At 39.7% G+C, this 10,576-nt stretch overlaps 1 pseudogene across 1 annotated transcript; it reads right to left on the minus strand.

Moving 5' to 3' along the window:
* Positions 1 to 440: 440 nt before the first annotated feature.
* Positions 441 to 874, minus strand: LOC116549637 (annotated as a pseudogene). Its single transcript, XR_004267979.1, has one exon. The product of XR_004267979.1 is annotated as a 60S ribosomal protein L34 pseudogene (transcript).
* Between the last annotated feature and the right edge of the window lie 9,702 nt (positions 875 to 10,576).

The raw sequence follows: 10,576 nt of genomic DNA on the forward strand, positions 1-10,576 counted from the left end.
ACAGAAGTTATGGCTTTCATTGCTACTGAGCAGTCAGCGGCAATCAGTGTTTATGAATCTCAATATTACATGTGGCTGCAGTGCTTACGAGGTAAGTCAGGGTAGGTGTGCTCAAACCAGATTGGCAGGAGGTTCTGCTCCCCAGACCCATGTGACAGGGCACCCTACCATGTGACATTGCCTTCTCATTCAGAGATTTAGAGTTGGCTGTAACAGGCAAGAGAATATGGAGAATGTAACCCATTATCCTGGAATAGACATATGCCAACTCTCCTCTTTGTCGTCGTCAGAATAATGGACATATTCATGCTTACCTTCAAGGGAGCTGGGTTGGTAATTCTCTAAATTCCACAAGGAAAGGGAGATATTTGTTAATTTACTATATAGCAAGCTTTGGTTGCTTTATTTATTTATTTATTTATTATTATTTTTTTTTTACAGCAAGTCTTTTCATTTTTATTACTTAAAGTTTCATTTTTTATTTAGCTTTCTGACTCTGTGCTTGCGCCTTCAACACTTTCACAACGATTTTCTGCTCCTCAATAAGGAAAGCACGCTTGATCCTGTCACGAACACATTTAGCACACATGGAACCACCATAGGCCCTGCTGACTTGTTTCTTTGTTTTGGACAATCTCATAAGAACTTTAGGTCTTACGGCACGAACCCCTCGAAGCCTGCCTGGGCACACACCACATGCTGATTTTGGTGCTTTCCCAACCTTCTTGGTATAAAGGTAAACAATTCTATTACCAGGGGTCCGGGACAGCCTAGTTTTGTTAGAGGCGGTATTGTAGGAAAGCCTACGTCGGTATGTCAAACGCTGGACCATTCTGAGTGCCTGCACACAGCGTCCCCGGAAGAGCTATTTATTTTTTTAACGCTTCTGGACACGGGCACAAAACTGATCAAAAATAAAAATTCATGTCTTACATGTAACAATTATTCAATAAATATTAACAAACAGCAATTTATTAGTTTTCTATTGCTGTGCAACAAATTGTCACCAATTTAATGGCTTAAAACAACACCCATTTATTATGCCACAATTCTGTACGTCAGAGGTTTGGCATGCTGTGACTGAGTTTTCTTCTCATAGCACCACAAGCCTAAAATCATGTTGTTGGCCAGCCTGAATTCTCATCTTGAGGCCCAAGAGAAGAATCAGCTTCCAAACTCATTCAGGCTGTTGGTTGAATTTAGTTCCTTGTAGTTTAAAACTGAGGGTCCCCTGGCCCCTCGCCCTGCTTGATGTCAGTCAGGTCAGCTCTCAGCACCTAAAGACTGCCCGCATTCCTTGCCATGGAGACCTCTCCACCTTCAAAGCCAGCAACAGAGAATCTTCCTAGCATCAAATCCCTCTTATGCTTCCAATCTCTCTGGCCTCTTCTGTCTCTCTGACCTGTTGACCCATATTTTAAGGGCTCATATGGTTAGATCACACCCACACAGGCAACCTCCTTTGAAGATCAACTAATTTGGGACCTTAATTATATCTGCAAAATCCCTTTGCTATATAAAGTAACATAATCACAGGCATGGTATCTCATTTTATTCAACAGTTCCACAGACACTCCAGGTGAAGAGATTATATAAAGGTGAGGAGCATCAGTGATCATTTTAGAGTTCTGTCTACCACAAGCAGCCCGGGTTCAAGACTTGGGTTCAAGACCTGGCTCTACTAGTTATTAACTCCGTAATTTGAGGCAAGCAATGAAGTCTTTCTTCTCAGTCTCAGTTTCCAAAACAATAAAATAGGAATATTATTCCCAGCATGGCTAACACTGTAGAGTTAGCAGGAGTTGTGAGAATCAAGTGAAATTATGTGAAAACACTTTGTAAACTTTAAAGATCAACACAAATGCAAGATATTACTATTGAGTTTAAATCCAGTTTTACTTCTGAAAGCCTGCGAGACCAGATCTCTTAAAAAGCAATGCCAGAAGAGGAGCAAGGCATTAGGGGCTGAGGAAGGGTCTTAGAGACACACGATTTTTTGGCTTTCTGTATATACAGAACACAAATTTGATGAGCTAATCATAAAATAAGTGAAAGCATATGATACATATTTCTTTTCTAATGCATGAAATAGGTGTAAAATTTTAGAGGATCACTTTGGCAAGAGGTTTTTGGCTTCTATATATAATGAAAATTATGCCTTACCATATATTTATGTGATGTTTTCTGAAGGAACTGAAACACTTTACAGACAGTGCTATCCCACTTTTAAATATGCCAGTAAGGTAGTGGCAGATGTGAAGCATTTGTCTACAGACAAGGTTAGCATATAGACAAGGCCATCTCAGAACACAGAACCCCAATACTGCATATAAATGTTTTCCTTGATTTATGGTATCTCCCACAGTTAAAAAACAGCTCAGGACTTTTATGAACCCTTAAGCCCACCCTATTAGCAAGGGTCTACCCCATATTCCTTTTATCTTAGAGGTTGAGCATGAGAGCAATTGCATGCTTCCTGTTGGACATTCTTACTTTCTTACTGGTATTAAATGTATACACATTCACATTGATGGAATAGATTCTGCGAAAGTATCACTTAATGCACAGTCTTTGAGGTTGCTGGCTTATCAACAAGCATACAAAGTGATTGTCAGACACTCAACTATATTCTGAGGTATGTTCTTTGGCTTAAATCTCATATCAAAGACATTAGCAAGGATATGTGAGTAAGTTCATTACTTACAAAAATGTACTCTCAACATCACTTAAACTGTTTTCTCCTCAATACTTTCTCCCTACACCATGGAGGTTGGAATGTAGCTGATTTTATGTCTAATAAACACTACCGAAGACGAAATGATTTTCAGTATGCACAATGAAAAATGAGATTAGATATAAAGAAGAACTTTCTAACGGTAATAGTAGTTCAATCTTGCAGGGAGCAACTAACAGAGCTTTTATTACTTGCTCTCCAGAAGGACTTAAACAGGGAGGCTATCTACACCATTGATTACACCACTGATCCGGGTGTGATCCTAGAGATGAATTTGGAGGAACTAGAAATCAATTTCTAGTGGCTTCCTTCTATAATTCTCTTATTTTTCTTTCTTTAATTATGAATTTTAAGGCTGTAGTTATCACTTCACATTTATACTAAATTTTTATTTCTCAATTTTTTTTAAATTCATTTGTTATTTTAAAATCACATTTCTTCCCTCCCCAGACTGAGGGTTCTAGATTTGCGATTCCTCGTAGGCTCTTTCACCCAGTGGATCTGCTTTTCCCTCAGTTCTACAGTTTCCAACATTCTAACACCAAGAAACCAAGCTTGTACTAGATTCTGCAGAATTGTCATAGGCAGGGAAACTACCATGGAAACATGTACTGATAAACTGCCTACTCTTGTGGTCACTTGGATCCACAAGTGCTATCAGAAATAGGTATCATCTGTAATCTCAATAAGTAAATAAAACTATCAATTCTAATGCCATACATTTTTCCAAATATAAATAGTAACACATTATTATTATTTGTACCTTTGACTTTTTAATTTTATTATTGACTAAAAATATAAATATATATAAGCAGTTAGAACCTCCCAGGATGTTATTTAATTTCTGAAGCTGTGTCAAATTTATGCTCAGAGTCATCTTAAATTTTACAGATCATTTACATGCTTAACAGTAAGGCTAGGATCAATTAAAATGCTCTCTTTTTAATAGCAAATTTGTAATCTTATACATTCTTATGATTATAAGTGACAGAAGAACTTTCAAGTTTGGGATATGCTTAGAGTTTGACTATTGATCAGTCTTAATAATGATGACATAATACCTTATAGAAGCTTATTTTTTTCCATATGCTAAGGCTATACATACAACAAGATTTTTAAATGTGAATTTATAGCCAATTAACTTTGTAAAAGAAAATATAATAAAAAGACCACCCAGCTGATACTGGCCCTTAAATAACCTGCTAAAAAATATTTGTATACCGAAGTGAGATCCAGATACAGTTCTGATGCTTTTTGTTTGTTGTTTTAAAGATTATTTGCTTACTTCTTGATAAAACAACAACAACAACAAGTTGCTCATGTGGCTGTGCAATATTTGGTGAACCAAAGATATTGTGTATAGGCCACAGATCAAGTTGTCTAGCCATGTAATTATAAGATAACATGACAAAGCACAATAGTGCAGTGAATACAAAGTGCTAAAGTGTTGAATAGAATCCAAAGCAATAAATAAGTAGCCCACTCTTAATCTTACTTTTTTTAAAAAAGAAATACAGTGCCAGCCCTAGCCTCATACACATATACGAACACACATATATTCCTTCCTGACATTCAGAGACTCTCAGCCTCCCAACACATGAAAGTGTACAGAGAGAAACTAAGGAGGCTGGTGTGGCCCAGAAAGCCTGAAGTGTTTCGCTCTGAAATCATCTCCTGCCCTCCTGAACATCACCTGTAAGATCCTTCTAACATAAAGATGAATAAGAATAAGTCAGAGTTGACTTTATTGGTGGCTTCCAAGCTTTGTAGTACATTTATTTTTTAAAACTCTCTTTGGTGCCTCTGTATTAGTCTTCAGAAGATTTAAGAATCTCCTGGTTCCTGAAGGTTTCCATATCTTATAAGCATGCATGAAGCTAAAGTGTTACTGCTTTATTGCATTTCCTTTACCCAAGACTGAGTGAAACAGAAAAACAGTAGGACAAATTCTGAATCTATATCATTCCTCAGTCAAGGCCACTGAGGCAAGCACTTTGGATTTCCTCATCTGTGAAGAGCTGGCATAAACATCCTAGACGATGGGCTTTGATTGTCAAAATACCATCACCCACTTCAACAGGGGGAAATGCTCACTAGAGGCCTGTCACCCCACAAGGTGTGCTTGTGTATTTAATTCTATCAAAAGCCATGTGAGATGTATTATTATCCCAATTTACAGAAATGAAAACTGAAATTCAGAGAAAATACAATTCATAGGAAGCTGTGATTCAAACATTAGTCTGACTGACTACAAAGCCCATATCCTTTCCCTTATCTCTTCCTTCAAGCTACTTGAAGAATCAACTATATATATTATTTTATCATACAATACTATTTGAATGCCTACTTATACATCCAGCAGGGCTTCCATATGGTCAGATAGGAAGTCTTTATGGCAGAAATTAGAAAATTCTGGGCTGATAGACTCCCAAAATAAGGGTTAAGTGAACTAGCTGTAACAACTTCAACTGTCTTTTATCAAAACTTAACTGTCTTTTATCAAAACTACTTCTAAGCCTTAATACCCTGGGAAAGGATGACTCACAAAACCAGAGGCTCTTGTTACTTAAAGGAGAGCTGCACTGTCTGTCAGGGGCGGATCTGCTTAGTGCAGACCATTCAGTGAAGGACCTGAATTGTGACTCGCACAAGCTAAATAACTGATATGGGCCCTCTCAAAAAAATCTGGAAGCAATGCTGCTCTCTTGGACTGTGCTCTTCCATGGAGCCAACATAGAGTTACTATTCTAATGTGTTGATAATAGCCAGAGTGACATCAGAAAGTGAATTCTTCAGGACAAAGACCTCATGGTGGTTTTGGCACAGTGTATCCTATTGAGCTTGTATGTTTATGGAGAATATTAAATAACCATTTAATTGGTGATTGGGGAATAACAGACTGGGGGCCAAGAAATAAAAAGGGGGGAGTCAGAGGAATTTTTTGACAAGGGAAGATAAGAAGCTACAGGCTGTGGGAAGCTTTTATGAGATAGAACAGTCTCTGTTTTGAGACTCTAGGCTGGGTGTGGAGGCATGAGGCAATTAGGTCTGCAGACTAAGTGAATAAGAAAATATTTCCAAGAAATTTTAAAGGTGTGAAGAATTTGAGAAGACAGATGGAAGAGGAGAGAGGATAAGCCAATTCGACAGGCTTGTTGGCAGACTAACAGATTTCCTGACCTGGAGAAGTGCTAAATGAGGAGAGTCATGCATTTTTCCTCAACAAAGAGACACTAAAGAAATGTCACAAAAATTCTAAAGACACTAAAATCACCCCTTATTTTATGTGGAAAGGCAAGAGGCTACCAAAAAATACGTGTTTTTTAAGCCAGATGGCTTCACAAAAACTCTAGCCTTGATTGAGCCAGGAACCGATATATTCAGGTTATTTCACACCCCTACCAACAGTTATCAAGCCCAGTGCTTTTGCGTGGCGCTAATGAGTGACTAATTAAGCAGTCCCAGATTTACAGTGGAACTTCAGGCCAAAATGTGGAAGAGTGATGTGATTTTACATAATGGTAGATTCAGAGGACATACAAGGGGGAAACAAGAAAGACTCTTTTTTTTTTTTTTTTTTTTTTTTTGACACTGTCTAACTCCGTTGCCCAGGTTGGAGTGCAATGGCACAATCTCAACTCACTACAACCCCCACCTCCCCGGTTCAAGCAGTTCTCCTGCCTCAGCCTCCCAAGTAGCTGGGATTACAGACGGTGCCACCACACCCAGCTAATTTTCTTTTGTATTTTTAGTAGAGACAAGGTTTCACCATGTTGGCCAGCCTGGTTCTGAATTCCTGACCTCAGGTGATCCACCCCCCTTGGCCTCCCAAAGTGCTGGGATTACAGGCCTGAGCCACCACTCCCGGCGAAGAAAGGACTCTATTTCATTTATAGATTGCTAGAGTATCTCATTAAACCTTGAGTCTGGACCCTGAGCATTATGGCACAAACTTGGCTCTGTAGTGTCATGCTGTTTATCAACAATGAACGAAATTTTCTCTTAATGTAAAAACTCTTGAGAAGAAGAATCCCGGGCTGGCTACAGAAGCTAGTCTGAGAGGTAATGTAAGGCCACAGTGGCAAGCATTGGGAAAAACATGAAGTTATCAATCTTGAGTGGTCCAGGCAGGAATCACCAAACGGGATTTAGGGAAGACACTAGATTGTAAAGAGAGGTGGGGGCATGACTTTAGTCTTGAGAAGGCCTAGAATACAGTATAGGCAACCAGAACAGGAACTTGCCAGAAGAGATCAAGCAAAATGCCCGCAACAAGAATACAACATTGAGACCACAACTCTGACCAGGCATTCAAGAACTACCAGGAGAAGGGGGCTCTGAAGATGGGTGAACTCTAATTCAAGGCCAAACAGAGAGAGTCATCATGAGGAGAGCAGACCCACTGTCAGACTTAGCAAAGAGTCCTGGAACCCAGCCTTGGGCTCTGCCCTCTACTTCATAGGAACACACAACAGTAGCCCCATGTGGCTGCTGGGAGCAGTCCTGGCCAGGAAATGGGGATTGGAGCAATGCAGGTTCTTTCTCAGAGAAGGTGGACTGCAGAACTTTGATGGGCACTAGTACTCAGGGAAGGACATTATGGACCTGATGGTGAGGAACTAGGGAAGAGAAGGAAGACTGAGAGAGGCCAAAAGATGCTCAGAGAAGTTGGTAAAGGTCTCTGACTCATCACATCCAAATTAGTCATAACCAGTTCAATCCATTATCAGCACCAAAGACATAAAGATTATATAATGGCTTCCATTTTATTCTTTCAGTCTAATTTTTACATTATAGCTCCTCATTTGTTTTTCTTAACTGTGGCCAATAGACTTTAAGACGACCTCCATGACCCCTCACTTCCTGGTAGTCACACTTCTGTGGAATCTCCTCCTCTTGAGTGCAGGCGGGGTCTGTGGCTTGCTTCTAACCAATGCATTATGGCCAAGGTGATGGGATATTACTCCCATAATTTCATTATGTTATTTAAGACTGTGTTGCTAGCAGACCTACTCTGAAATCTCTCTCTCTTTCTGTGTTTGTATGTGTATGTGTGTGTGTGTGTGTGTGCACATGTATGTGTGTGTTTCTCTCTTTCTCTTTCTCTTTCCATTGCTGGCTTTCAAGAAGATAGCTACCTTGAATGTCACAGCTGCAAGAGTATGAACTTTGCCAACAACCTGAGAGAGCCTGAAAGTAGCCCCTTCCCTAGCAGAGCCTCCAGATGAGACCCAGTCCTGGCTGACATCTTGACTGCAGCCTTGAGAGGACCCAGTTAAGCTGTGCCCGGACTCCCAAGTTTCTGATAATTTGTCACACAGAGTACAGAACTAATATACTGGTACCACTCTCTATTTTCAACAATATCTGTTCTCAACACAGCAGCCAGAGGATCCTGTTAATATGTAAGTCTTTTTCTATTTAAAACCCTGTGTTGGTCTTCCCCAACACTGAGCAATAGTCACAGTTACACCATAGCTCACATGGCCACACGCACACACTGCCTCACTGACCTGGCCTTCTACTGCTTTCTCATGGCTCACTTTATTGATACTGGCCACCTTACCAGCTCTCCAACATGCCAGGCATGCTCTCTGGGCCTTACTTTCCTCTGTCTGGAATACTCTTCCCTCCAGTATCCATGCAGCTCACTCCCCCAGCTCTTGTACATCTTTGCTCAAATGTCCCTCTCTTGATGAGGCCTTCCCTTTTTATTCCCAATAAAAAATTGCAATACTCCTCCTACCCCACCACTCTTCACTGTCATTTCCTGCTTTTCTTTTCTCTGTAGTACTTAAACCATCTGACATGCTATATGTTTTACCTATTCATTGCCTATCTCCCCACAGCAAGACATAAGCTCCATAAGTGCAGAAACTTTTATCAGCTTTTTCCATTGTTTTATCTCTAGTGCTTAGAGTAGGTCTGACACATAATACATGTTCAGTAAATATTTGTTGAAATAAATTTCAAAAATTTATATGAAATCTGCTTTTAGGTTATATTTCCAGCCTTACTGTAAAAATCTTCCATTTAAGCATAATATAAGCATCATCACAAAAAAATCTCAAGAGTATTATTACACTCTCTGCTCTAACAACTAAGACATGGACCATTACAGAAAAATCAGTTTTTACTGTGGAAGAAAACCAACATCAATCCAATTCAGTGAAACCCACCGCATATCCAAATTTCCCTTTCATTTTATGGATCTGAAAGCCAAATACAGCTACCCTAAGAGTAGGCTGCCCAATAGTGAGCTGGCAGAAAACTGAATCACCAAAATCAAAACACTTTCTATACGACAAAGATATTCTCAAACTAAGATTCTATCAACTTTCTCTATGATTGCAAAAATGAGAAACCTGTTTCTTTAAGCAGTTTTAAGAATAAGCTTTGCCAGCATCCACTTATCACTAACTGGCAGAACTAAATATCTAAGGTCTTGAATCTAGAATCTTTACCAGTATCTGTGGGGCAGCAGGAGTTGAGGGTTGATTCCATGGCCCAGCCCCATACTGAACAGGACTTGTGGGGCAGGGAGGTAGCAAGTCACCTCAGTAGCTGCTATGTGGCAAGCAGAAGTGCAATAATTGCACACACCTAGAGAATAATCATTGGAAAAGACATAGTCCTGGTGTAGTGGAAAGAGAATGGACCTTGGAGTCAGAAAGACCTGCTTTGTTTAAATCCAAACTCTGCTCCTGAACTCTTACCTTGGGAAAATTACACCATATCAATTTCATTTCTTTATCTATAAAATGGGAATACTGTACCTGCCTCAAGGGGTTGTTTTAATAAATAAGTGTGATCAAATGTGTAAATTCCCTGGAATGGTGACTGGCATGTAGGTAGGAACTTAGTCAATGGTAACTGTTATTCAATATGAAGACATTAAAATAACAACTTCAAGCGATGCATCATTGATGTGGAATAAAAGTGTAGACTAAAAACAAATTTGAGGGATGCATTATTGGTGTAATAAAAAAACAGCATGGCTAGATTTGAACAAAATGACACAGATCCCCAGTGAGAGCACAGAGCTAGAAACCAAAGAACTGTCTTCACAAATATGCAATGTGATGTAGGCATTTGCCCTTTTCTTGACACATATGAATGATGACTGAATAGTAGGATTTTCTAATACCATAAACACTGTTTGGTTTGATGATTCATGTTTTTATGTTCCTGGAAAACTAATACTGTGCTTGGTTTTTAGTTTATTTGGGATTTAATATAGACGTACTTCTCCGTATATGCAGGATACAGCTTCCAAATTTCCTTCAAGCCTCAACTCTAGTAACAGCTTGACATAGAATACCTTTACTTTATTAAGATAAACTTCTGGAGCATATACGGATTAATTCAGTGAACTTAACCTTTCATATTCACGCCATTATGCCTGACAAGGATACATTGCCATGATGTTAAGGAAGGGATGTAACAGCACAAGAGATCCAGCTTCCCAGAACTGTGTTCTATTGCTACCATCAGACAGAGCAAAGGAGTCCCACAGGGGAATTTATGAGCTGATCCAAACAATGACCAGACTTCCCAGCTGGGTTGAGGGCTCTCAGCTGGGTGTGGTTTCTGGAAATAGCCTCCTGGACTGCAGCCATATTTTCTCAGCATGTGCTACCTCTGGGAGGTTTGCTTTCTTATGTTGAAGGTGGTGTTCTTTGTGATGGGGCTGGCGATATTATTGAGGTAATAACACCCCACCATTGTGTCATCAGAGCCACAATTCTGTGTGACCCTTTTGTTCCTGTAGCCAGTGACTTTGCAGAAAGGGCTGTGGCCATATCAGAACCTCACTTGCCTTTGAAATCCCTCTCTGTGCTG

The sequence above is a fragment of the Sapajus apella genome, unplaced genomic scaffold (genome assembly GCF_009761245.1).
Source record: "Sapajus apella isolate SASKATOON/1434 unplaced genomic scaffold, GSC_monkey_1.0 scaffold6, whole genome shotgun sequence".
Taxonomy (NCBI): Eukaryota; Metazoa; Chordata; class Mammalia; order Primates; family Cebidae; genus Sapajus; species Sapajus apella.